The sequence below is a fragment of the Phascolarctos cinereus genome, unplaced genomic scaffold, assembly GCF_003287225.1.
Source record: "Phascolarctos cinereus isolate Bilbo 61053 unplaced genomic scaffold, phaCin_HiC Scaffold_2;HRSCAF=192, whole genome shotgun sequence".
In the NCBI taxonomy this organism is placed as follows: Eukaryota; Metazoa; Chordata; class Mammalia; order Diprotodontia; family Phascolarctidae; genus Phascolarctos; species Phascolarctos cinereus.
This window is the reverse complement of record NW_027555625.1, coordinates 63,210,574-63,235,741: the sequence shown is the minus strand read 5'-3', so window position 1 is coordinate 63,235,741 and position 25,168 is coordinate 63,210,574. Positions and strand designations below refer to the sequence as shown.

The following is a 25,168-nucleotide window of genomic DNA, read 5'->3' as shown; positions in this document are numbered from 1 at the left end:
GAAGTACATTTTGTTATTGTGGGTTTATTTTGTAGTCCACAACTTTTTTTGGACCTATTACTTTCTTTGATGATTCCCTTGGAATTTCTAAGTAAACTGTTATTAACTAATAGAAATAATTGTCTCACTTCTTGGCCTATTTCTCTGACTTTCTTCTTCCTATATCATTGCTATTGCTAGCATTTCCAGAACTATCTTAAAGCTTAATTGACTAAAGAGAAAAGTTCTAATTTAATAATTAATAAGAAAAAGCTGACATTGCTTTGGATTATTAGAGAAATGAAGTAATGAGAATGAAGAAGTTGATGAGTCAAGTAAGAGGTTAAGGGATGGCCCACAAGTGGATATGGTCATTCCAGTATGATCTTGTTACAGGAGGGATTTCTTCCCAACATGGTTTGGATTATGTGGTCCCTGAGATCTGTGGAGTAGGCCCCCTGAACTTGTGTTCTTGAGTTACCCTATTTTCCAGAGATGAATCCCCCCAATCCTACATAACAGTCATCTTTAGTAAGTGAACTCTCTCTGGCTTTATGGCTCTGGCCAGTCTTCCCAGACCAATAAATTGCTTGTGCAGCTAAGACCCTTTCAGATGAGCAGAACATCCTCCCTCCGTGGTCTGATGTTACAAGTCCTCCTGCTTCCTCTCATTCCCCCTCCTCTACAGCTCCATTCCTCCTCGCATGTCACCTCCATTTGGGAAGGGTTTGCCCTGTACTCCTCCCATGAGACCCCTACATTTCCCTATACCCCATAAATATCAAAGGCATTGTCTGTGGGTTAGGCTTCTTGGTATATGGAATTCCTACATGCGTGAGCCTTTCTCTTGTAATAAATGAAGTGACTATCTGTGTCTCACAGAATTGTGACTTAGGTGAAAAGGTTCAACTTCCACAACTAAAATTCTGTAATTCTGTGATATCCTTTGACCTATAATAGATGCTAATTGACTCAGGGAGGATTCTAAGAATTATGACAATTTGGGGACATGTTGGTGGTGCAGTGAATAGAGTACCGGCCTTGGATTCAGGAGGACCTGAGTTCAAATCCAACCTCAGACACATAACACTTACTAGCTGTGTGACCCTGGGCAAGTCACTTAACCCCGTTGCCTATTGAAAATTATGCCAATTGGGAAAAAAAATCCCAGGAACAATATAAAAAGTGTTATGTTTACAATGCTCAAGAAAGCTCTGGGAGCCATATTGTTTGTTTATTGGAAGCCTCATCAAAGCTCTATCCCTTGGTCTGAAGGAAGGTGGGCACTAAAAGAATCATAGAATCTTGGAGTTGGAGGGGTCCTCTGAGGCCTTTATATCCTCCCTGACTCTTCCATGAAGGGACAAGGATTGAGTGCATTCCAGACACATGAAACTGTCTACAGAGACAGGAAATGAAATGTCATGTGCCAGAGACAGTAAGCAGACAGGCTGAAGTAGAACATAATGTGTGGGAGCCAGATTGTGGAGGGCTTTCTATGCCAAGCTGACCATTGAGTCAATTTCAGCTCTTTCCTTACTACAGGATCTGACTAAAGTCATTCCTTCCACACTCCCTCAGTTACTCCTATTCTTTCTTATACATTCACTAAATTCTCTAACATGGAACTTGTTATCTTCTCACTGTCAGGTGTCAACCTTTACAGAATTTGTTCTAGGAAAGACAAACAAAATTAGGCTGCATATGCGCATTTATTTCTCTGAAATCTGGCAAATCATGCATATAGATATGTGCATGGGTGTTTATTGTGAAAGTCAACTCAAGGAAGCATAGACAAAGGGGACTTTATATCTTCAGAGCCATTCTCTCTCCCCCTTCCCTCTTTTCATGGGTCAGGATGCCTGTGCCCTTCATCAGCCAAAATTATAGTTTCATAAAACAAATAAAGTGGCCCCAGGATTTCTAGTTTTCTGCCAAGAGTAAACATAGGATGTGATAAAGAAGGAGTGTCAAGATAGTGCCTCTAATGTGGTAGGGCTATAAAAAGATAAAGGAAATGTGTGGTGGGCAATGTCATTGGCAGAAGAATATTACCAGTCAGCAAAATCCAGCAGGAGGGTTAGGGTTCACTCACAGCGCAAAGCAAAGAATGTCTGTTATGTCAGAGAATGCAAAGCATTATGGAAGGTTAAGGTCAGAGTGGGCCAACAAATGTCTTTCTCCTGATTGGCCAATCCAGGTTTTGGGCCTTTCCAAGGTGAGAGAGGTTCCAACTGGTATGGGGAGGGATTAAGCTCATTCACATCACATAACTGTTCTTCACTCACCAAGTCACTCACTCTGACTCTGAATTGCTAGGGCTCAGACTATGCTCCAGTCTTTACCCAGACAAGTCTCTAACCACTCCATAGGCCAAATATAGTCCTAGTGCTTCTTTCTGACTTTCTGTGGCCTCTTGTGTACAGCTGTGACTCTTTTCCACAGGTACCTGGAGGCAGCAAGGTGGTGCAATAGGGGTAGGAATGCGTTGGGATTCCGGAAGACCCGAGTTGAAATCTAGTCTCAGATGCCTAACTAGCTGTGTGATGCTGGGCATTTTCCTCAACTGTAAAATAGGGGTGATAAGAACAGTATCTAATTCCTAGTGTTGTGAGGATCAAATGGGATAACTCAGTGCCTGGCACTTAAAAATGGTTGTTTGAAAATTGTTTCTTTCTTCCCAAACCCTTGATTTTACAGATGGGTAAGCTGAGGCTAGGAGGGCCTCCTCCTTTCCACTTTCTATCCACTTTTAGTTCTAACCACATTCTACCTTGAAGGGAATTGGTTATGATTGGGTATATTTAAAAGCATGCATCCCCTAACAGAGCCATTGAAACAGATTCCCACTTCTCTGGGGAAGGTTCTTGGAGTCATGTTGTCTATTTAGTTGGGGCCTCATTGGCAGCTCCAAGTCCTCAATAGAAGGTGGATGGAGACTAGCTGAACCACAGAGTCCCAGAATGAAAAGACACCTGAGAAGCCACCTAGACCCAGTTCTACATGGACAAGAACCATTTTCTACAATATCCCTGAGAAGTGGTCATACAGGGGCTAGTATGGAATGATCATTGTGGATATCTTGCCTCATACCCATTAAGAATTTGGACTCCATTGGTTTGATGAGGGTAGAAGCAGTCTTTGTGTTAACACTTGAAAGATCATAATGAGGAGGAATTAGACTTGGTCTGTGTGGTTTCCCAAGGGCAGGAAATTACAAAGGGGCAAAATTAGGCTTGATGCCAGGAAAGATGTGCTAAGGATTAGAACTGTTCAAACACAGAATGGGCGATCTGGAGAGGTGATGGGTCCTGCATTATGAGAGCCCTTCAAACCTCCATTTCAAGGAGCATTCCCTAGCCAGATGTGTCTTCATTCTTCTCCGTACCACATTCCTTATTTTCCCAGTACTTTCTTAATGGTACCTTCCTCCCTTTCTCCTCTTCCACCCCCCACTTTTATCTGTTGTTTCCCTCCATCAGAATATAAGCTCCCACTGTTTTTGGGTTGTCTTTCTTCTGCTATTTGTATTACTAGAGTTCAGCACTGTGTGTTCAAATCCTGCCTCAAACACTTCCTAGCTGTGTGTCATTGGGTAAGTCACTTAACCCTGTTTTCTCATTGGCAAAAGGAGCTGGAGAAAGAAATACCAAACCACTCTAGTAGCTTTGCTAATGAGACCCCAAATGGGATCTGGAAGAAAACCCAAGGAACTGAAGAGCTTCAAGAGGTGAAAGGTCATAGAAGTCTCCAGAAATTGGGAGGGAGAGTGGGTAGGTTGTGTAATTCAAATTTTGAGCCTTGACACTTCAGGTGAAGTGGTGGGGGCAGGTCAAGCTGGCTCTTGTGAACCCATTGGCATATTTGGCCCTCTGAAATCAGATAATGCTACCAATCATGCCTTGATTTATCCTTCTGTTGATTGTGTAGACTTAAGTGCTGGAAACAATGTTACTAATAGAGATTAAATTCAGTGTATGTCATGGATATATTTGTTTGTTTGCTTTGGTTTTCCAGAGAGGTTGTTATTACACATTTATCAGCATACCACTGTTGGACAGATAGATTTTCAGGTGTATTTTTTTCCTTTGTGCATTCAATATAATTTTATTTTCCAAATATGCCTAAGACAAAGTCTGAGGAGAAAGTCCTTTAAGTCATGCTTTGTTCCAATTTCTTGGAAGTGCCCTTTGATACTGTTCTTTTTTGTATTAAAGGCCAGGCCAGGCGTCTGATTAGGCATCCCCAGAAAGCTGTGCAGAAGGAAAGATGTGGAAGATTTCCCTGCTGCCCAAGGTCCTGACTTTGGGTGTCCTGGGCATCCTGATTCAAGCCCCAGGTGTGCATCTCTGCCAACCTGATCCAGGGTAGGGGTTGTTTATGGGGGGACATGGGAGGAGTACTTCGATTTTCTCATGGGAGATTGAGGACTTGTGCATTATTTTTTCTCTTGTTGCCTTCGCTGGCTGATTGGGTGGATGGTCTCGGGGGAGGGAAGGATTATTCTTAGTTTGATTTCAGGAGGCAGCTAAGAAATTGATATCTTCTCCAAGTGTTACTTACAAAAACTCTTCTATCAGATGCTGGTGGGGTGCGGAGAGAGGAAAAGCTGAGTGAGTTTCAAGGAGGTAGGTAAGAGTGAGGTTTGGGGGGGTGATCTTTTTTCAAACTGGAAACGGAACCTCTGAGTTTGCATGAGGAAATGTGTCACAGCTTATTTCTTTATTTTCTCTTTCTTTCTTCTTTTTTTGGTAAATACTACTTTATGTTCTCCAATTATATGTAAAGATAGTTTTCAACATTCATATTTTTTTCCTTGCAAAAATATATGTACTAATACTGGCATTAACAATGAGAGCAAAAAGGCTTTTTTATTATTGTTATATAAAATACAAATTCTTTTAAAATATTGTTTACTTTGTCTCATTGTTTAAAACTTCTATTTTGTGTATATTTTATGATGTACATGATATATTAGGATAGTAATATATCAGTGTTAGAAAATCTATAAAATGTATTAAATATTTTAAAACTTATTCAGGTAAGAAATATCTTTTCATTAATATGCCCCTCTTACTACCACTCCTCCATTAAGGAAATTAAAAACATAACAAAACCAAAATATGTATTTTAAGACATATCTATAAAGTGTGAAAAAACAAATACTTATATTAACTGTGTCTGAAAATATAGGGCTTTTTCTGCATTTTAACTTCACACCTCTCTTTTTTTCAAGAGGTAAGTTGAATGTTTTGTTTTCACTCTTTTGGAATCATGTTTTATTAGAATTAGTTAGATCAGAGTTCTAAAGTTGTTCCAAGATATTTTTCCTTAGAATGTTGTTGCCATTGTATAAATTGTTCTGGTTCTGCCCACTTTGCTCTGCACTCATTCATAAAGGCTTTCCTCTTTTCCACTCAAATTGTCCACTTCATTATTCCCTATTGGCACAGTAATATTCTGTTATGTTCATATACACATTTTCTTTAGGCAGTACCAGAAAGAGGATAGTTCTTGGGTTTCCAATTTCTGGCTATCATGAAAAGGTACTATAAATATTTTTGTGCCTATAGGTCCTTTTCCTCTCTCTTTGATCTCTTTGGGGCATAGATCTAATGGTTATATTGTAGCTCATAGTGTATAAGCAGTTTGGTAACTTTCTGGACATAGTTCCAAATACTTCCTAGAAAGGCTGGACCAAATCACAGCTTTGGTAACCATTTAATAGTATAAATATTTTCTTATAGACCCTCTAGCATTTATCCTTTTTTTCTTTTGCCAGTTCGATAACAGGCATATAGTGGAAACTCAAATTTGCTTTAATTTGCATTTCTTTAAGTATTAGTGTTTTGAACATTTTTATATCATTTTTGATAGCTTGGCTTTTTTCCTTTGAAGTTTTTCTGTTCATATCCTTTGTCCATTTATCCATTGGAGAATGGTACTTAGAAAATAATGTGATTTAGTTTCTTATGGATCTTGGAAATAAGAGAAACTTTCTTCAGAGATTTCTTCCCCCTACATTTATAAATTTTAACAATCCAAATATGAGATCCTTGACCAGTGACAAATGAATGGATCTACCATGGGAGCAATGGAATTGTATCAGTCTTGAAATTCTTTGTATAAATGGAATCAGAGAGCCAAGAGTGGCTCACAAGTTCTTCTTGGAGAGGCAAATAAAAGATTTGGTAGAGTTGGTTTTATTGTATGCCTAAAGGGCACAAGGAACCTCATTTCATGGGACATTTGGTGTCCATTGAAATGTGGCTTTGCTGCAAACAAGGATTGTTTCATTCTTGGTACTTGTATCTTCAGTGCCTTCCTGGTACATAGTAGGTACTTAATAAATCCTTGTTGATTGGTTTTTATCGTGATAAGTTTTTGTAAAAATACAGCCACGAAGATAATTGTATGCTATGCACAAACATTTGTTAGAGAGAATAAGTGTGTAGAGAAATTCTATGAAGAACTTGGTATAATCCTTCAAATTATATTGTCACTGACTTTGATACTTAGTGACTTCAATGCAAAGTTGGAAATAAATGAGGATAGTAAGAAATATTTTTGAAAACCAAATTGTTCATCATTGGGGTGGAGGAGATCAGCTCCATCTGGGCTAAACAAAGATTCCCTTTGGATAGTGAGGGCCACTAGTTGGTCCTGTTTGTGGACCATATCCTGCTGGTTTCTTTAAGCTCTGGAATACTGCAAAGCCTCCTTTTTATGGTTTTTCTTGACTCTTTGTTTGCACTTCAAAGTTTCTTTGCAGCTCTGGCCTTTTCATCAGGAATGCTTAGCAGTCCTTTATTTCATTGAAGATTTATTTTCTGGCAGTGGGAGATAGGACCAGAATTGCAGAGGGGCTTCTGAATTGAGGAGTTTGCCGTGGTGGTTGGCTGTGCCTGGGCAAGGAAGTTCCAGGCATTGTAGAAAGTTCCAGGATGAACCAGTCTGGTTCGTTGTCTGGAAGCCAGGATCAATGGGTGCAGAGGGGAATGGAAACTCTGGAGGAACTGGCCAGGGGGCCAGAGCCTCTGTCTCTGCTCAATCAATATTCATTTTTGTAAGATTTTGAGTTGCAAATTTATTCTCCTCCCCTTCCTCCCATCCTCCCTCTTCAACATGGCAAACACTCTGATATAGGTTATACTTTTGCAATAATGTAAACTTATTTCCACATTAGTCATGTTGTAAAAGAAGAAACAGAAGGGAAAAGCTGCCCAAAAAATCCCCCCGAAGTGAAAATAGCATGCTTTGATCTGCATTCAGACTCTATAGTTCCTTCTCTGGACATGGATAGTATTTTCCATCATGAGTCTTTGGAATTGTGTTAGATCATTGTATTGCTGAGAAGAGGTGAGTCAGGGTAGCTCATTACACAATATTGCTATTACTGTGTACAATGTTCTCTGGGCTCTGCTAACTTTACTCCGCATTAGTTCATACAAATCTTTCCAGATTTTTCTGATATCTGCCTGCTCATTATTTCTCATAGCACAATGGTATTCCATTGCATTCATATGCTGCAACTTGTTCAGTCATTACCCAATTGATGGGCATTACCTCACTTTTCAATTCTTTGCCACCACAAAAAGAGCTGTTATAAATGTTTTTGCACATTTGGGTTATTTCACATTTTTATGACGTTTTTGGGATACAGACCTAGAAGCGTTATTGCTGGATCACAATTTTTGCACCTTTCTATAGCCCTTTGGACATAGTTCTGAATGGTTGTCCAAAATAGTTGGATAAGTTCATAACTGCACCAAGAGTGCATTAGTGCCCCAATTTCCCCACATGTTCTCCAATATTTATCATTTTCCCTTTCTGTCGTTATAACCAATCTATTTGGTGTGAGGGGGTACCTCAGAACTGTTTTAATTTGCATTTGTCTAATCAGTAGTGATTTAGAACATTTTCATACTGCTACAGATAGCTTTAAATTCTTCCTCTGGAAACTGCCTGTTCCTGCCCTTTGACCATTTTTAAGTTGGGGAATGACTTCTATTCTGAAAAATTTGACTCAGTTCTCTGTGCATTTGAGACATGAGGGCTTTATCAGAAAGACTTGCTGTAAAAATGGTTTCCTATCTATCTGCTTTCCTTCTAATCTTGGTTATGTTGGTTTTATTTGTAAAAAACCTTTTCAATTTAATGTAATCCAAATGATTCATTTTATATTTCAAAATGTTCTCTATCTCTTGATTGGTCAGAAATTCTTGCCTCCTCCATAGATCTGACAGGTCAACTATTCCTTGCTGTCCTAATTTGCTTATGGTATCACCCTTTGCATCTAAATCACATATCCATTTTGACTTTATCTTGGTATGTGCTATGAGATATTGGTCTCTGCCTAGTTTGTGTCATACTGTTTTCTAGTTTTCCTAGGAGTTTTTGTCAGATAATGAGTTCTTATCCCAGAAAGGGAAGCTTTGGGTTATTTCTTAATTTTCATCCTTCCAAACCACCATGATTATAGAGGAGAGACTGAAGCCCATCTGATGTATGTTAAAGTCCCTCCCAGCATTTTGTATAGGGCTATACTTTGATCTCCTTTGATAAAGGGGGAGTGCTAATCTTTCAGAGGCACACATGAACCTTGCCCTTCTGATCTAGGCAGAGAGTGGCCATGTGCCCTGACACTTCAGGAGTCTCTAGCTCTTGGACTCTAGGATGGAGAGCTGTGAGGAATCTTAAGGATCATTGAATTCCGTGCCCTTTTCCCATTTCATCAAAGAGGAGAAACAGTCTTAAGGAAGGGAACAAAATTGCAAGAAGTTCACAAAGGCAGTAAAAGGGAGAGCTATGATTAAACTCTATTTTCTGAGTCCAAATACAGTACTCTGTATATCCAACCTTCTTACCTACTACTCTATTCACATTTGTTGTGTTGTTGTTCAGTTCTTTTTCAATCATATCCCAGTCTTGGTGACCCCATTAAGGGTTTTCTTAGGAAACATACTGGAACTTCTCCAGCTCATTTGACAGATGAGGAAACTTATGTCAAATAGTTCAAATGACTTGCCCAGGGAAATAGCTGAGGCTGGATTAGAACTCAGGAACATGAGTCTTTCTGGCTAGGATTGTAGCCCAATGTCACTACTTTTCATCTGCCTTTCATCCCCTGCAGTTTCCTGTCTCCCCTTTTTGTCTACTGTTTTTCCCATGCCCAGAAAGCACTTCCCGTAGTCTAGTTCTGTTGAAGACTCTTCATTGAAGACCCAGCTTGGGCACTGCCACTTGCAGCAGAGCTTTTCCTGACCCTCTGCATATCTTTTCCTAGCTCTTTGCCAGGAACTCTCCTTTGTACCTCTCCCTTGTATTCCTAGTTATTGGAGCACAGGTCATTGTTCTCTAGGAGAATGGAAATTCCTGCCATTTGATCCTCAATTCAGAGCTGAGGGCAATGCCCATAGTAGGTGCTTCTGAAGTCTTTGCTCAGTTGGATCATACTGGCATAGTATATGGGCACTGAGTTTTAGCTGTATGGTTTCCTAAGCTGTGCTGGGGGTGGGATTATTGGGGAGCAGCGGCTTTGATCTGCAACCTCAGGTTCCCAATGCTGGACAGCTCCTGAGTCAGAGGCAGAGCTGTCTCAAAGTGCAAATGGCCCTTCTCTGTAGTAAATTTCCCATTGTTAGAGATCTTTAAAGGAAATGAAAAGAATCTTGCCAGTAATAGGAGGAAGCTTGCATTCCCATGTAACAAAAAAATGGTCGTGATGGGAGATGCAGAGTTAGCATTTGGACTTCATTTCAGCCTCTGTCCTTGAGGATTTCTCTCCCTTTTGTTTACAGGGCATCATGCAGATGACCTCATCAGGACACTGAGTCTGGACAGATCCAAGGCACTCAAATCAGTGTCAAGGGGATTGACAAAGTTGTCAATGCTTTCCTGGGAATCCCCTTTGCCAAACCCCCTGTGGGGCCCTGAGGTTTTCTCCTCCACAACCACCAGATTCCTGGAGCAGTGTGAGAAATGCAACTACTTATCCATCTGTGTAAGCACCTTCCTCTCTCCTTTTCTTACTAGATGAGCACAGGGCACCATCATGTCTTACCCACATTTTGTCTCTCTGTGATCTGCAAACAGTAGACATTAGTTAAGTATTTGTCAAAGGTATGAATGTTCCCTGGGCTGTGAGGCCTCAGATAATTGCTTAATGATAACAGTCCATGTTTATTTGGACTTTAGAGAATAGCAGACTTCAGAAAATACTGTGAGGTAGTTAGTATACATATTGCTACAGATGGCAAAACAAAGGCTGACAAATTAGAGACAGCTAGCTGGCTCAGAGGAAAGAATACTGGGTCTGCAGTCAGAAAGACCTGAGTTCAATTCTAGCCTGAGACACTTACCAACTGTGTGACCCTGGGTGAGTCACTTCACCCTGTTTGCCTTCAGTTTCCTCATCTGTGAAATGAGCAGGAGAAGGAAATGGCAAACTGTTCTAGCATCTCTGCCAAGAAGCCTCTTGCAGGTTATGACAGATAGGAGATAATTGAATAACAAGAGACATTAAGTGACTCACCCAAGGACACAAACCTGGGAAATAAAGCCAGGACTCACAGACTGTGAGTCTCAGAAAGCTGGAGGTCATTGAATCTGACCCATAATTTTCTTTTTTAAGCAGTTTGCTGCCTTTTGCTTTGGAGACCACACTTATTGCCTATTCCCTACCCCAGCCTCCCTCATACCCCTCCAACCTAACACTCCTCTGTAACAAAGAAAATCCACCTGACACCTATGCTCTTGTTAAATGCCTCCAGTCATGGTCTGTCTTGGTCTAGCTCAACTTTCATGGATCCACAGCAGGATTTCTGAATTCCTCACATTCATCCTCTATTACAGTGAAATCACATTCCAAGACATTCATACTGTGATGTGTTCAGCTATTCAACTGTTGGTAATATCTATTTACAGGTTGTTCTTTTTTCAATTTAAAAAATACTTTCTTTCCAACTTACCATTCACCAACAAACCAAACATTTGAATAAACAATGAATAAGAAAGAAGGCTGTATAAGAAGTTGTGAAATGTTTGCAAGTCACTGCACTTCTGCCTGCCTCAGTTTCCTCATCTGTAAAATTGGGATAATAGTAGCACCTACCTCTCAAGGTTATGGTGATGGTCAAATGAACTCAGGTTTTTAAAGTGCTGTGCAAACCTCAAAGTACTCAGTTATCAGTATTATTACTATTATTGTTACCCCATGTGATTTTACTCAGATTATTTGTCTCTTATGTTTTTTAGGTGTTTGCAGGATGTAACTTCCCTAGAAGAAACGGCAGTGGCGATGAAAGTAAACATCCCCATTCCTGCCAGTTCTGAAGACTGTTTGTACCTCAATATCTATGTCCCTGCCCACACAAAGGAGGGGGCGGATTGCCGGTAAGCTACATGTCTATATCTTCCCCAGGAGGGGATGAGAATCCTAAGAAATAGCAACTGGATGGGACCTTGGAGGTCACTTTGTCCCACCAACATTGGAAATATCTGTGACAAATGTTCTAGCCTTCCCTGAAGTTGTCCTGGTCAGGGAGCTCACTGCTTCTCAAGGCAATCAGCTCAACCCTTGGGCAAAAACTCCCATGGTTAGCAAATGCCTCCTTGTACGAGACTGAAATCTGTCTCCATATATTTAATAGGCATCTAGGGGGCCGAGAGGATAGAGTACAAGGCCTGGAGTCAGGAAAACTCATTTTCTTGAGCTGAAATCTAAAGAAGGAAATGTCAAACGACTCCATTGTCTATGCCAAGAAAACCCTAAATGAGGTCATGAAGAGTTGGGCATCCCTGAAAATGACTGAAATAACTTCAGGGAGATGGTTCCATGATCTAGATTGATATCAATTTCTGCTACAAGTTATTATTGCTACAGGAAGAGAGCAAAACATTGAGAAAGTGTGACCTTCTGAACACTTCTTGATCCTGGGCAGAGCTATCATCTCATTGCTGTAGGAAACTTTGCCGCGTGGAAACTCTCTCTGTTGATGAGGACGGCCACTTCTTTTGTCACTTAGAGTCTTGGCTTGTCAGGTGTACTGAGATGCTAAGTAACTTCTTTGTTGTCACACATCTCATATGTGCTCAAGGCGGAACTTCAACCCAGCCCTTCTCACTCCAAGGTCAGCCCTGGGCTTCCTTACTTAAAATAAATTACTCAAATGTTCTCTGCCCATGAAGCCTTCTCTGAACCTCAACAAATCAATATTGAACTCAACAACCATTTCTACAAGCCTGGAGCCCTTCTCCTCAGTGCTGGGGACACAATGAGAGGAGGGTTTTCTCTCACCTTAATGTTACCTTAATGTTAATTTGGATCTCCCTTATGACACTTAATATAGACTGTGTTGTTGTTCAGTAGGGATTTTCAGTTGTGTCTGACTCTTCATGTCCCCATAAGAGGTTTTCTTGGGAAAGGTACTGGAATGGTTTGCCACTTCATCCACCATCTTATTTTACAGATGAGGAAACTGAGGCAACCAGGGTTAAGTGAGTTGCCCAGGGTTACGCAGCTCATAAGTGTCTGAGGCCAGATTTGAACACAGAAAGATGAGTCTTCCTGACTCTAGGCCAGCACTCTATCCACTATGCCACCTTTCTGGCCCAATATGGAGTACAACAGTCTGTATTATGTTTTTTGGATCTATATCCTATCCTTTCCCTCTAGGTGACTATCAACACTTTGAGTTCAGGGACCTGGTCTTATTCAAAATACCTATCACAGAGCCTTGCACAGGGTAGGTGCTCAGTAAATGTATGGAATGAATGAATATACCACAAAGCCAGAGAAAGTTCCTAAATATAGGATTATCAGAGTTATTTTCATAAAGGAGTTTGGAGTTTGGAATACTCCAGGGCTTGGAGGATTCTAAGATTAGAGGAAATGCCACCCATGCTGGCCCTGCAAAGGGAAACAAGCAAATGAATTTCCATTACTTCCAGGAGACAAAGTTGCACTTGGCAGGAAGGAGTGAGCTGGGGTAGGTTTCAGGTTGTGTGGTTGCATGGAGTGGAGAACTTTTGTATAAGAGAAACTGAGCTTGCTCAGACAAAACTCAGAAGGCCTGTGTTCAGATCAATTACACTAGAAAGACTTTGATGTTATAGCTTCCTTCATTGTTTGTACCCTAAGAGTTTATATTTTGAATGGAGGTTGGGAAGGGAGATGGATGTAGTAGCAACCAAATCACAGAGTGTTGTGAAGAGAACATTGCACTTAGAGTAGGAATTCCTGAGATGAAAGCCCACCTCTTCCACTTACTAGCTTTATGACCTTCTGCAAGTCACTTAACTTCTCTGGTCCTCAATTTCCTCATCTGTCAAATGGAGGTGTTGCACTAGGCAGTCTGTAAAATCCCTTTCAGCCCCACCATCTAGGATCCAATGATCTTTCCTGAGACAGAATTCCCAGATACACAATCATATAGACCTCGATGATCACCCAAGGGAAAGAGGTTCAAAGGAAGTCCACTTGTGTGATGGGCACCCTGTTCTCTCCATGTACTCAGTTATTCACAGTAAAATGAGCCCTACACGTAGCAAGTGCACACTCGGGCTTTCCCAGTGTCCATGATTTGGTTCATTTCATTTGCTCATACAGCTGTAAACTGTCTACTTCCTGATGCCCAAACATGTCCCTCTCAGAATTCCAAGCAATCACTAGCTTCATTCCATGGAAGGGAAAAACTCTTCCCAAGTGAGTAAAATCCACTTCCTTTCCCTTCACCTTCTAGGCATGCAGCATCCTAATCCATTGACTAAAGTAACTGTACACTCAAAAGAGATGGTGTTAACTCAACAGTAACATTAGGCTTTCTCTGGTTGTTTTAGATATAGAAACAATATGATCTCTTCCTCACCCAGCCTTTAAGCCTTAGAATTACACTCTCTCCATTGACCTAATTGGTTCAGGGGATAGAACACTAAGCATGGAGTTAGGAAGAGCTGAGTTCAGACCTGCCCTCAGGCATTCTCTAGCTCTGTCAGCCTCTGTTTGCCTTAATCTACTCAAGGAAGAAATGGCAAACCACTCCAGCATCTTTGGCAAGAAATCCCCATACAGCATCACAAAGAATTGGACAGAACTCAACAATAACATCATTATGCTTTTAAGGAGACAATTTGATTTTTAACTCTTACTGGTTCTAGTTTTCTGAAGGAATGGTGGCCCTTCAGCTCAGCTTTAGCTAAAAGTTATTTTGGTCTCCTATGTTGTAGTTGGGGTATCCTGTTTGGTGTTAGTGATATAAAATTGAAATGACATCCTACCCTGCCCTATTCCACCTCCACAATACACATACAATGGGAAGGATTAAACACCAGCTTATGAGCAGGAGATGGGCTGAAGCCTTTTAAAGATGGGTTTTAATTAGTGGAAACTTCTCCTTATAAAGTGAGTAACATAAGAAGCAAAAAGAAAAAAAAAAGAAAAATTTACTTTGATAACTTGGTTGTATATTTAAAAGGAATAGCAAATGGTACATAGTGGATTTGCATTTTCTTGTACAATCATATTTTTAATTATACCATTATAGAAGTGATTGTTTTATTTCATAAATTAATTTTTACAAAAAGAACCAATCCAAGGTGTAGCCTAATGCTGGTAATCTGGTCTAGCAGCTTCTCTTGGCTTTGAGAGAGAAGCCAGTGTTATATAGAAAGGTTCTCTGGGCCACAGTTGAAATGCTCACAAGATGATGTGACACTGAGTCCTTATTTCTCACAATGCGTTCTGTGTTGTCTGGTTGGGTCTGTATCCCTTAGAAGGGAGTCCTGCCTCCTTTTCCTGTTCTAGGGGAAAATAGGATCCTTTAGAAGAGTCTGTTTTACTCCATGTGAATCTTTGGCAGCAGGAGAACCTCCAGGAGCTGACACTGCCAGGAAGATTCCAAAGCAGATATGAACTGCATCTGAGTTAAGTGAAGTGGGCTCTTACCTGAGAGTAGTTCAGATGCATCCTGTCAGCTCTTGATGTGCGGTATCTTGATAAGTAAATTCACTCACAGTTAGAGCTACTTTGACATTGGTCACAAGATAACAGGATACAGTATTCTCCTGTTGAGGAAATGAGCAGCAGAGCCATGCTTGGTGGAACTTGTTCCTGTAAGGAAAACCATGTCTGATTCCTGCAGGTGATGGTGTGGATCCATGGTGGTGCTCTCATTGGTGGTGCTTCTTTCCTGTATGATGGTTCGATATTGTCAGCCACCCAGAATGTGGTAGTGGTCACCATCCAGTACAGGCTGGGCATCCTCGGGTTCTTCAGGTGAGATTTGAGCTCACTGAAATGTGAGTACAAGAATTTTTTCTTTGATGAATTCCCTCATCTCTGAGTGGTTGAATGATGACAAACATAAATTACTGACTAGACTTCATATTTCTTGCTTTCCCTTGTCTTCCCTACATGCTAATAGTGATATAGGAGAAAAAAAACCCACTAGATTTGTGGCTAGAGGACCGAATTTCAAATTATGGCTCTGCTTCTTATGACCAATGAATTCATTGTCTTGGCCTCAGATTATAGATAGATAGATAGATAGATAGATAGATAGATAGATAGATAGATAGATGGACTGATGGACAGACAGACTAGCAGAGAGACAGGCAGGTATGTAGAACATTTGTTAAGCAGCAGGCACTTTATTAAGTGTTAGGGTTACCACATATGAAAAGAAAAGAGTCCTCCTGTGTTAACCTAACCACAGCTTGCTTTACTGCATAGTAATAAAGCCCATGGTTACATCAGCTTTCCAAATACTAATTTCCTGTAGTGCCTTACTCTAAAGCTATCTACACTTTTCACTGTGCTTTCTGGAATGCCTCCTACAGAAGTAACAAAGCTGTTTTCATCTTTTACCCTTTTTTTGTACCCCTTCTACCTACTTGTATTCAGCAAAACCTGAGCTTTTTTTCTCAGGACACAGCTTTCCTGGTGATCATTTCTAGCACTATTTGCATTTGCACTCATACCTCCATCACAAGAAAGCCAAAACGTTTCTTGTTTCCCACTGCCACTTCCAGACTCTCCCTCTCCCACCATCACTCAGCCACTTCTCCTCCTTTGAGGCTCATTCAATCGATATTCATCAACCAATCAAAATTCTAGTAGCTGTCATTTATCACATTCTCTGGGGCACTCTCCTTCCTTTCTCAAGGAGTTCAGTGCCTTGTTTCCAGTCTTTCTCTCTTTCCCAATTCCCACCTTCATACTGAAGGACTTCAACATTCATCTTGATATTCCCTTCAACATTCTAACTCCCCAGTTGCTCAGTGTATTCATTTCTCATAACCTACTCCTCCACCACACCTCAGCTAGATACAGAGATAGAACCACCCTTGATTTTACTCTGACTCATGATTGTTCCACTTCTATGTTCATTAATTCTGAAATTTCTCTATCTAATTATAATCTCTTTTCATTCCACTAGATTCTCTACCTGGTACACCTTAACCTTGTTCTTCATCCTCATCCTTGACCTTCAGTCCCCCCACTCTCAGTTCTTTTGCAGGCCAACAACCCTGGCTTGTTATACCCTCTTCCCTTCCCCATCTTAACCCTATAGTGAACCACTTCATTTCTACACTGACCTCTTATCTTATGACAAGTCTTTCCCTGTCAAACCTCAGCTTTTGTTTTCTACCATCACCCACTTGTTTTGCTCTTCTTTGCATATTGCTGAATGAAGATAGAGAAAAACATGAAACCATGTTGCCTGTGTCAATACAGGTTAATCTTACATAATCTTAGCTGTGTCCTCACTGTGGCAAGGCAATCTTTCCGCACCTGTGTAATCAATTCACTTTCTCACTCACCGTTGCATCCCTCCTGAAACTTCTCATGGCTCTTCCTTTCCTCACCATCTCAACTCAGAACCTTGCTTTGTATTTTGCTGAAAAAAAAATTAGGCCATCCACTGAGCTCCCTCATCCTCCCTCTTCCTTATTTCATATTGATCAGATGCTTTCTGTTACTATCTCCTCCTTTATCTCTTGTCTTACATGAGGAAGTGGACCTTTTCTTCACCCAGGCTAAGCTTTCCACATACACAAATGATCCCATTCCATCCAATATTTTCCAGAATATTGCCATTTGTATTATTCTCACTTTCAGTATTTTATAATGTCTCTCTCTCTCTGTCTCTTTCTGTCTCCTTTCTCCCTTCCACACTTCCTCCCAGCTGCTTCTGCACTACCTATTAACCTGACCATGTCTCACCCATGTTATCCAAAAACCTTATTGGTTCCATCCATCCATCCATCCATTCATCCATCCATCCATCCATCCATCCATCCCCACTGGATGTCATCCCATACATCTCCTTCCTTTTATGACTAGAGATCACTTCACTCTCTCCATTCTGCCTTCCAGTGTCCAGATCACACCTACAGTATCCCATCTCCAACTGTCTCAAAATGTATGTCCCACGTACATTATAAACTCATCATCCCCAACACTCAACTCTTTCTCTTTCCTACCAAGCCCTCCTCTCTTCATAATGTCCCTATTATTTGTTAAATGCACCACCATCCTCCAGTTACCCAAGCTTGTGATCTAGGTGTCATTTTCCATTACTTGTTTACTTTTCTCAATATCCAATGTATTGCCATGTGTTATTGTTCTAGCCCTTGTTACATATCTCATAGATACTCACTTCTCTCCTCTGACACAATCACCACTTTAGTGCAAGCTCTTACCAATTTACGCTTGGATGTTGAGGGCCAGCTCTGAGGAGTCAGAGGATGCAGGCCATCCCAGGTTTTCCCTGTAGTTTGTCTTCTATCTGATGGCTATGTGAACTCAGGATGTTAGCTCACCATTCCCTGGTTCTGTCTGTTGAGAACAGGATGTCTTTGGAGATTACAAGGAAGTGAGGAAACGGTTTGTTACTTTGGGTGATGTTCCCATGATAAATATCCTTGTTGTTACCTTGGTTGAAGATATATATACCCTTACCCTCAGATTAATAAATGGAATTTATCCTTCATATCTCCTGCCTGGCTGGTTTAGTTCTTTCTCTCTTCACACTCAGGCAGAATCTGGTCATGGCCCGCTGACGCAGGCGCCCGCAGCAGTAGGGAAAATAGCAAATGATGATTGTTCTACCAAAAGTAAAGTATAGTCATTATTATCAATACATTGTTTGAGAGTATAATTAGATTGAGCAAAATGTACATATCCATTAGATAAACTGGTATTAAAAAATGATGTAATAAGAAAAAGACAGGGTTCAGCATTGTTGCTAATTTTTTTTTTAAACGTATAGGTGTCCTGAATGCCAGAGATCTGAGGGTAATTGTAACATTGGCTCTGTCCTGGAGGAAGGGGTATTCTTGGCCTAAAATATATGAATGTTATTAGTATATATAGTTCCCAATTTGTCCATATATGTGAGTGGTCACAACGAGGGTGGAAAAGGAAAATAAGTCCAGTGCTGAGCACTCTGTACATTACATAGTTGAGCAGAAAGTAAAGCTTCTATTGCTAAAAATCCAAGTTCAGGAGTCTTCTATCGCTCAATGAGAGGGAGGTTTCACTTGACCCCGTGTAAGAAGGTGACTTGTTACTGTAGATTGGCTCCTCCTGCACTTTCCCCAAATCCTTATTTGAGCTGTGAGTTGTGGTAGATGCTCGGACATTTTTCTCTAGTATCCAGACAGGTTTATCAAAATTTTCTGAAAAAATACAAGTATACCCTCATCCCCTCATTAGTAATGGATCCGGGCCTCTGGATGTTTTTTGGCTGGAGGGTACCCATGTTTATTAATATTTAATTTTTTTTTTGTAAGAAGAATAGTTTTAATATTTTTATTTTTTATTATACAGAATGCCTGTGAACAGGGAAATATTATAAAAAGATAAAAGGAAGAAAATGTTTTGGTAATGTAAGCAGAAGCATTATCTGTTTTAATTTGTTTAAGTACACCCTTAACTGTGAAGGCTTGTCAAATATGATTGATCACATGTTTAATTGTTCCACTTGTTTGTAAAGTGGCAAAAATGAAAGAAGAAAAGTGTTGATTATAACATGAATATAAGCAAGCTTTCCAAAAGAATGCATATAAGTTATATTCATTTGTGAAATATGTTTGGGAGGAAAGCCTTTGGGATTAATGGCAAAAGAAGGAGGGTTAATAAAAGTGATACATTTGGAACAGCCTTTTCAAAAAAAAGTTATATTATTTTTATACTATGTTTCTAATACTGCAGGAGTTTATGTATTCAAAAATAGTCACAAAACGTTATCCTCTCTACAATTAAGGTGGTTGTATTGGCAGAATATAGTTAATAAATGGCTCAATAAAAGCTTAATAAAAAGTTAACTGGCAGTCTGCTAAAAGTTGTTGTTCGACTAATTGTTTTAAGGCAAAAAACTTCTCTTTTGTCAAAAGCCATTGTTCCACCCAAACAGGTTTGCCAGATTTCCATTGTATTTTATCAGCTTTACAAATAGGAGAAGGGGGGGGTAGGGGTGGAGAAAATAACAGCACCCCTTTGATGTAAAATATTGTGCCACCACAAATTAAAGGGATATATTCTTGGTGAGGTGTCTGAGGCTGGTAAAAAGATTAAATAATTTATTAGTGGTGATCTACTAAGCAGGCTAAAGCTAATTAATATTTTTAAGAAATTTTTTGATAATTATTAAGAGTTTTTAAGGAATCTTGCCTAATTTGTAATATTTTAAGAGTCTAATTGTAGTCTGTGAAACAATATGTCTAAAGTAAGCAAAGGGTGATTTTTTTTGTACGTTTTCAGGGGCAATTATAAATCTTGAAGGCCTTGTAGACACAGTTAATTGTATTGTCATGGAGTTGTAATAAGTAAGAAAAATTTAGTAGGACTCACATATATCAGAGATTTCACTTAACATCCTTTTTTTCTCAAATTTAAACTTGTCCTGGTGTAAAAGTCAATTATTAGAAATCATTTCTATATATTGTACATAAAGTTGGAACTTCTCAGTAATCCAAATTAAGTGTTCAGGAACTGTATAACACAAACAAGTTCGTTTCTCAGGGCAGATGACCTTGCCCACACAGATGGTTTCTAGGACCCTTGGCAAGTCCACAAAGTAAAGGGAATTGCCTTGTGCCCCTCCTTTTCATTCACAAGTAATTAAAAATTCTAGGTTTGACTATTATAAGAGTAACTTTTACTATCCAATGAGCCACCTAACTGCCCCAGACAGCCAGTATTTTCAAAAGCCCTGATTTGTTCTGATCCTGTGAGTAAACTCAGCTCCTGAATGGACTTCCAGCAGACTGCATGTGTGTGTGTTGGCACCCACTCTTGGAGTCCCTGAGGCAGGCATCAATAAGGAATCCTGGGGAACTTTCCCACCACACCTGGGTCTGATGAAGAATGCCCTTTCTCACATGTTGTGCTGATTGTTCCAACCAAACCTTCCTTTAAAGGATGATTGTCGCATTCACTCCCCACTCTGAGTGTGTACTCCCACCAAGATCTTGCTCCTGCATGTGAGTGCACTCAATCTCTGTCTGTCAGTTCAGGTTGTCATATGATATGTGTGTCATATAATATGTCTGTGTTTGTGTGTGTGTTGCTTTCATTTTTGCCTGCTTGGTTCAGCACATGGCAATAAAGCTGATGCTTCTCCTAGCTTCCCCAGGACAAATTTTGTATGAAGTCTCAAATTGGGGTCCTTGCTCTGGAAGGCCCTAGCAGTGAGGGGAGTGTTGGGGGAGGTGGAGGAGGAAAGGCTAGATCTGTTGAAGAAGGTGGGATTAGAGCTGTCTCAGGTTCCTTCAAGGAATTCTGGTCATGGGGATAGCCAGGGAAAGTCTGACTGGGGAGATACAGATTTGTGTGCGAGGACAACAAGGATAGTGATATTCCTTGATGGCAGAGTTCACAGAGAGGAGCCTCACCTCCTCTCAACTCTCTAGTTTTCTCATACTTGCACATTCTCTACCTCCTTCCTCATCCTTGAATAAGATGTTCTATGGAATCAGTTCATTTTCTCTCCTTTTCCTTCTGGCTTCCTTCAGGACTTGGTACTAATTCCACCTTCTGCAAGAAGCATTTCCCTGACTCCCTTACTGCTACCGGCCTTCCCTCTGGGATCATTTCCACCTCTCCAGTATAGATTTTCTCTGGGCACAGCTATTTGCATACTGTCTCTCCAATTAAATTGCAAACTCCTTAAGGGCAGGGACTATGTTTACCTTTCTCTGTATGCCCAGAACTTGGTATAATGCCTGGGACATAGTGGGTGCTCAGCAAATGTTTCTTGACTTACTTGGGGAAGACAAAATAGAAAAGAGCTAGAAAAAGGATGAGGGAGGGGAGAGCTGGGGCAAGACAGGTATTGGGGGATGGAAAAGGTTTGGGAGTAAGCTGGAAGGGACTGGAGAAGGACGCAGATGCTCCCCCTGAAAGACACAATAAGCTATGGAAAGAGGCAGTCACTGGGAGTCCTGCAGGTGGGGAAACTCAAGATCTGTGTCACTAATTTATATCTGTAAAATCAGAACAGCAATAACTAGCATTTGCATGATCCTTTAAGGTTTATAGAGCACCTTTCACATAGTATCTTATTTTATCCTTGCAACAACTCTGAGAAATAAATGCCATTATTTTCCTCATTTCAAAGAGGAATAACTGAGTCAGAGGTCTACGTGACTAACCCATGGTCACCCAGCTAGTAGATGAACACTGGTCTTGCCAGATGTAGATCCAGCAGTCTATCCAGCTTATCATCCAGCTGAAGGAAGTGGTCTTTAAATGTCATAATCCTGTGAACCTGCTGCTCTTCTTCAGAAGTCTCCAACCTTGTCTAATGTCTGGCTTTCAGCACTGGGGATGAGCATGCACCTGGCAACTGGGGTTACCTGGATCAGGTGGCTGCCCTGAAGTGGGTCCAGAAGAACATTGACCAATTTGGAGGAGATCCTGGCCTTGTCACCATCTTTGGTGTGTCAGCTGGAGGGACAAGTGTTTCCTCACAGGTAAGTGGCAAAGAAATGACCCCAGCCCAAAGGGGGCCTGTTGTATAGCCAAACCCAAGGTCTCCAGAGGTGGGGAACCTGCAGCCTGAAGGCCACATGTGTTCTTCCAGATTCTGAAGTGTAGCCCTTGGATTGAACTCAAACTTCACAGAACTCATCATTTTATTAAGGGGATTTGTTCTGTGAAGTTTGGCTTCAGTTATGGGACTGCACTTGAGGGCCTAGGGGCCACATGTGACCTCAAGGCCACAGATTCCACAGCCCTGGATGGACCTGAGTTTTTCTTGCTCTCCTCCTATCCTTCCCACTCTCGGAACCACTGTGGCTGATGACTCCTTTCTCTATGGCTGGCACTTGCCCTTGCGTTTCATTTGGAATCCCCACTATACTCCCCTGCCCTAGTCCCAACTGATCATCTAGCCCCTCATGTGACAGACATAAGATCTGTGAGGAGGCTTAGAGCCAAAGATCTTCTGGCTTGGTAGCCTGCCCCCACCTCCAAGGTGATTGCACATCACTGACATCCTATTCAGGCTGTAAAAAAGCATGGGAGGAAGGCTTTAGTGGAAGGATTATGCTAAAAAAAAAATAGCTGATGGGAAAGTGGCAAGTTCCAATGATATAGTGGGAACAATTATTAGATTTGATGTAATATGATCCTAACAACAACCTTGGCCTTTCTCCTAATGAATAGACAAACTATAATCAATAAAGAATGTGACCTTATAATTAGGCAGGGCATAGGAATAGCATTGCTGGGTTACAGAGCACAGGCATCTTATCATACTCTATTACTGAACCACCTAGAGAGTCCTGTGCTATGGACAAAGCTGCTTTGCCCTCTTTTCTGTCTAACTATCTTACAGTATTGGCTGTGTCAAAGGACTCAAATCCCAGGGTCCCATAGAGAGGCCACTGTTTGGGACTGTCCAACAGGGGTACCTTAGGGGTGTGGCAGGGGAAATAACAATCCTGGCCTTCAGACTTCCATTCTCCTCTATCTCTGCTAAGCCAGGAGTGTCTGGGCCTCCCCATGACTGCTTCCTCCTCCCCTCTGATGTGCTTTGCTCCCCCAGGTTCTGTCCCCTATGTCGAAAGGCTTGTTCCAAAGAGCAATCATGGAGAGTGGTGTGGCCTTCATCCCTGGCTTGTTTTCTTCCAGTTCAGAAACATTTACACATGTAAGTTCCTTATTCTTTGGTCTTTGTAATCCCTAGTATCCTTCCTTAGGCTTATTGGCCACTCAACCCCATGGCCCATTGTCCCATTGGTCTTCTGGCTCTCCTGGGCTATAAGAAGGCACACTGGAATGCCATTGAATGTTCATCCTGAAAGTTACCGTAGAGATCATCTAGTCCAACCCTCACATTTCATAGAGGAGGAACTGAGGCACGGAGGTGGAGGAGTGAGTTCCTGGCCGTGCCTGTGATTTCAGATAAGGCATTTCCTTCTTGAGGTCTCAGTTTTTTCTTCTCTAAAAATCTATTCAATTAGATGGTTTGTAACATCCCTTCTAGCTCCAAATTCTATTTTTTGATATCCCCTGAAGAGGAGGAAATGTTCTTCAAGATGGAATGATCTAGAAGGTCCCTTCTACCTCTTCAGAAGTTGTCTAGCTGTCTGTAGTGAATCTGGCAAAGTCACACAATGAGTTGGTGACTGAACTGGGACCAGAATTTAAGTATCTGGGCCAATTTCATGGCACTTTCAACATATCAGACTCAATCGTGTATCCTTTGTGGATATTTAGATCTTTTCTCCCCGAGGAAATGGTTAACTCTTAGGAAGCAGGGATTATGTTTTGTAACGTGCCCCTGACAATCCCTATATCCATTGGTGGGCAGTGAGCCCTGTACAGAGAAGACTTGTGACTGGGGTACTCATCCCCTTTGGTGGTCAGACAGATTCCACCCTAGACTTCTTTTCACCATCACTGCATCATCACCTATTGAAATGATCCTTTGCTACCTTACTGATGAGTATGAAAAGATTCCTTTCTTGTGATACATGCCAGGCATTCCTCGATGAGAATATTAACTCTTTATGGGTGCCTTTTTGCAGGCCATTGCCAATCTGTCTGCTTGTGATAGACACAGTTCTGCCTCCATGGTTCAGTGCCTTAGGAGGAAATCTGAAGGAGAAATCCTGGCCATTGCTGAGGTATGTAAGCTGAAAAACAAACGTTGCAGTGCAAAGACAAGCTGCCAAAACAGCTTAGGGGAGGGCTGGATATGCAATCTTGATTGAGTGGGATTGAGGTGAAAATCTTGGAAATGTCACTCTCTTAACCTCCGTTTCCCCCTACTAACTAGACGATGTTCAAGGATATTTCCATCTGCAATATTCTTGGTCTGAAGGTCCTTTCTAGGTCTGATGTTTTGTTTACTAGGATCTCTTTGACCTTCAACATTCTGTGCTCTTAACTTTTTTTGTGTACTAAGGTTCCATCCCTTCTACACTAGACATTCTATGTCCTAAGAATCCTTCCAACATTCTGTGTTCTAAATATTTCATGTTCTAAGGTTCTGAGCTTTTTCATGCTCTAGTCTCACAACCCTTCCCACTCAAGCATTCTCTGTTTATAGAATCATAGCTTTAAAGGTGGAAGGATCCATTCTAATCTGATTCTAACATTCTGGGTTCCAACATTATTTGTTCCAAATTTCCTTCCATTCCTGCTAGTGTACTTTACAGGATTTTTTTTTCCAGTTGTAACATTCTATGCTCTAATATTCTACAAGTTGAGATACGAGGATGTACCTTGGTGGGTAAAATGTTTTGAATGCTGGGAAAATGGACCTGTGTTCAACTCTAGCCTCATGCAATAGCTGTCATTTAACCTGTTTGCTTCAGTTATGGGCATAAAAATTGGACTTACCACGCAGGGTTCTTGTAAATATCAGCTGATAATAGTTATAAAGTGATTATTAGCACAGTGCCTGGCACAAAGTAAGCACTAAATAGATGATATGATGATGCTTATGATGTTGGTGGTGGTGGTGGTGGTGGTGGAAGAGGAGTCTTCTCCCTCCAGTATTTTGTTCTTAGTCACATTTCATATCTAATACCCTATGGATCTTTGGAAGAAAGACTCATAGTTGTGGGAAGACTCTCTGTATCCCTTGGGATTGATAGCTCTTATCTAAATGTTCCTGTCATAAAAACACATTTCATATATAGTATCTCATTTCAATAATTTTGCAAACCTTGT

At 40.9% G+C, this 25,168-nt stretch overlaps 1 pseudogene; it reads left to right on the top strand.

Moving 5' to 3' along the window:
- The first annotated feature begins 4,248 nt into the window (after positions 1 to 4,248).
- Positions 4,249 to 25,168, top strand: part of LOC110210476 (cocaine esterase-like) — a 32,905-nt pseudogene continuing 11,985 nt past the window's right edge.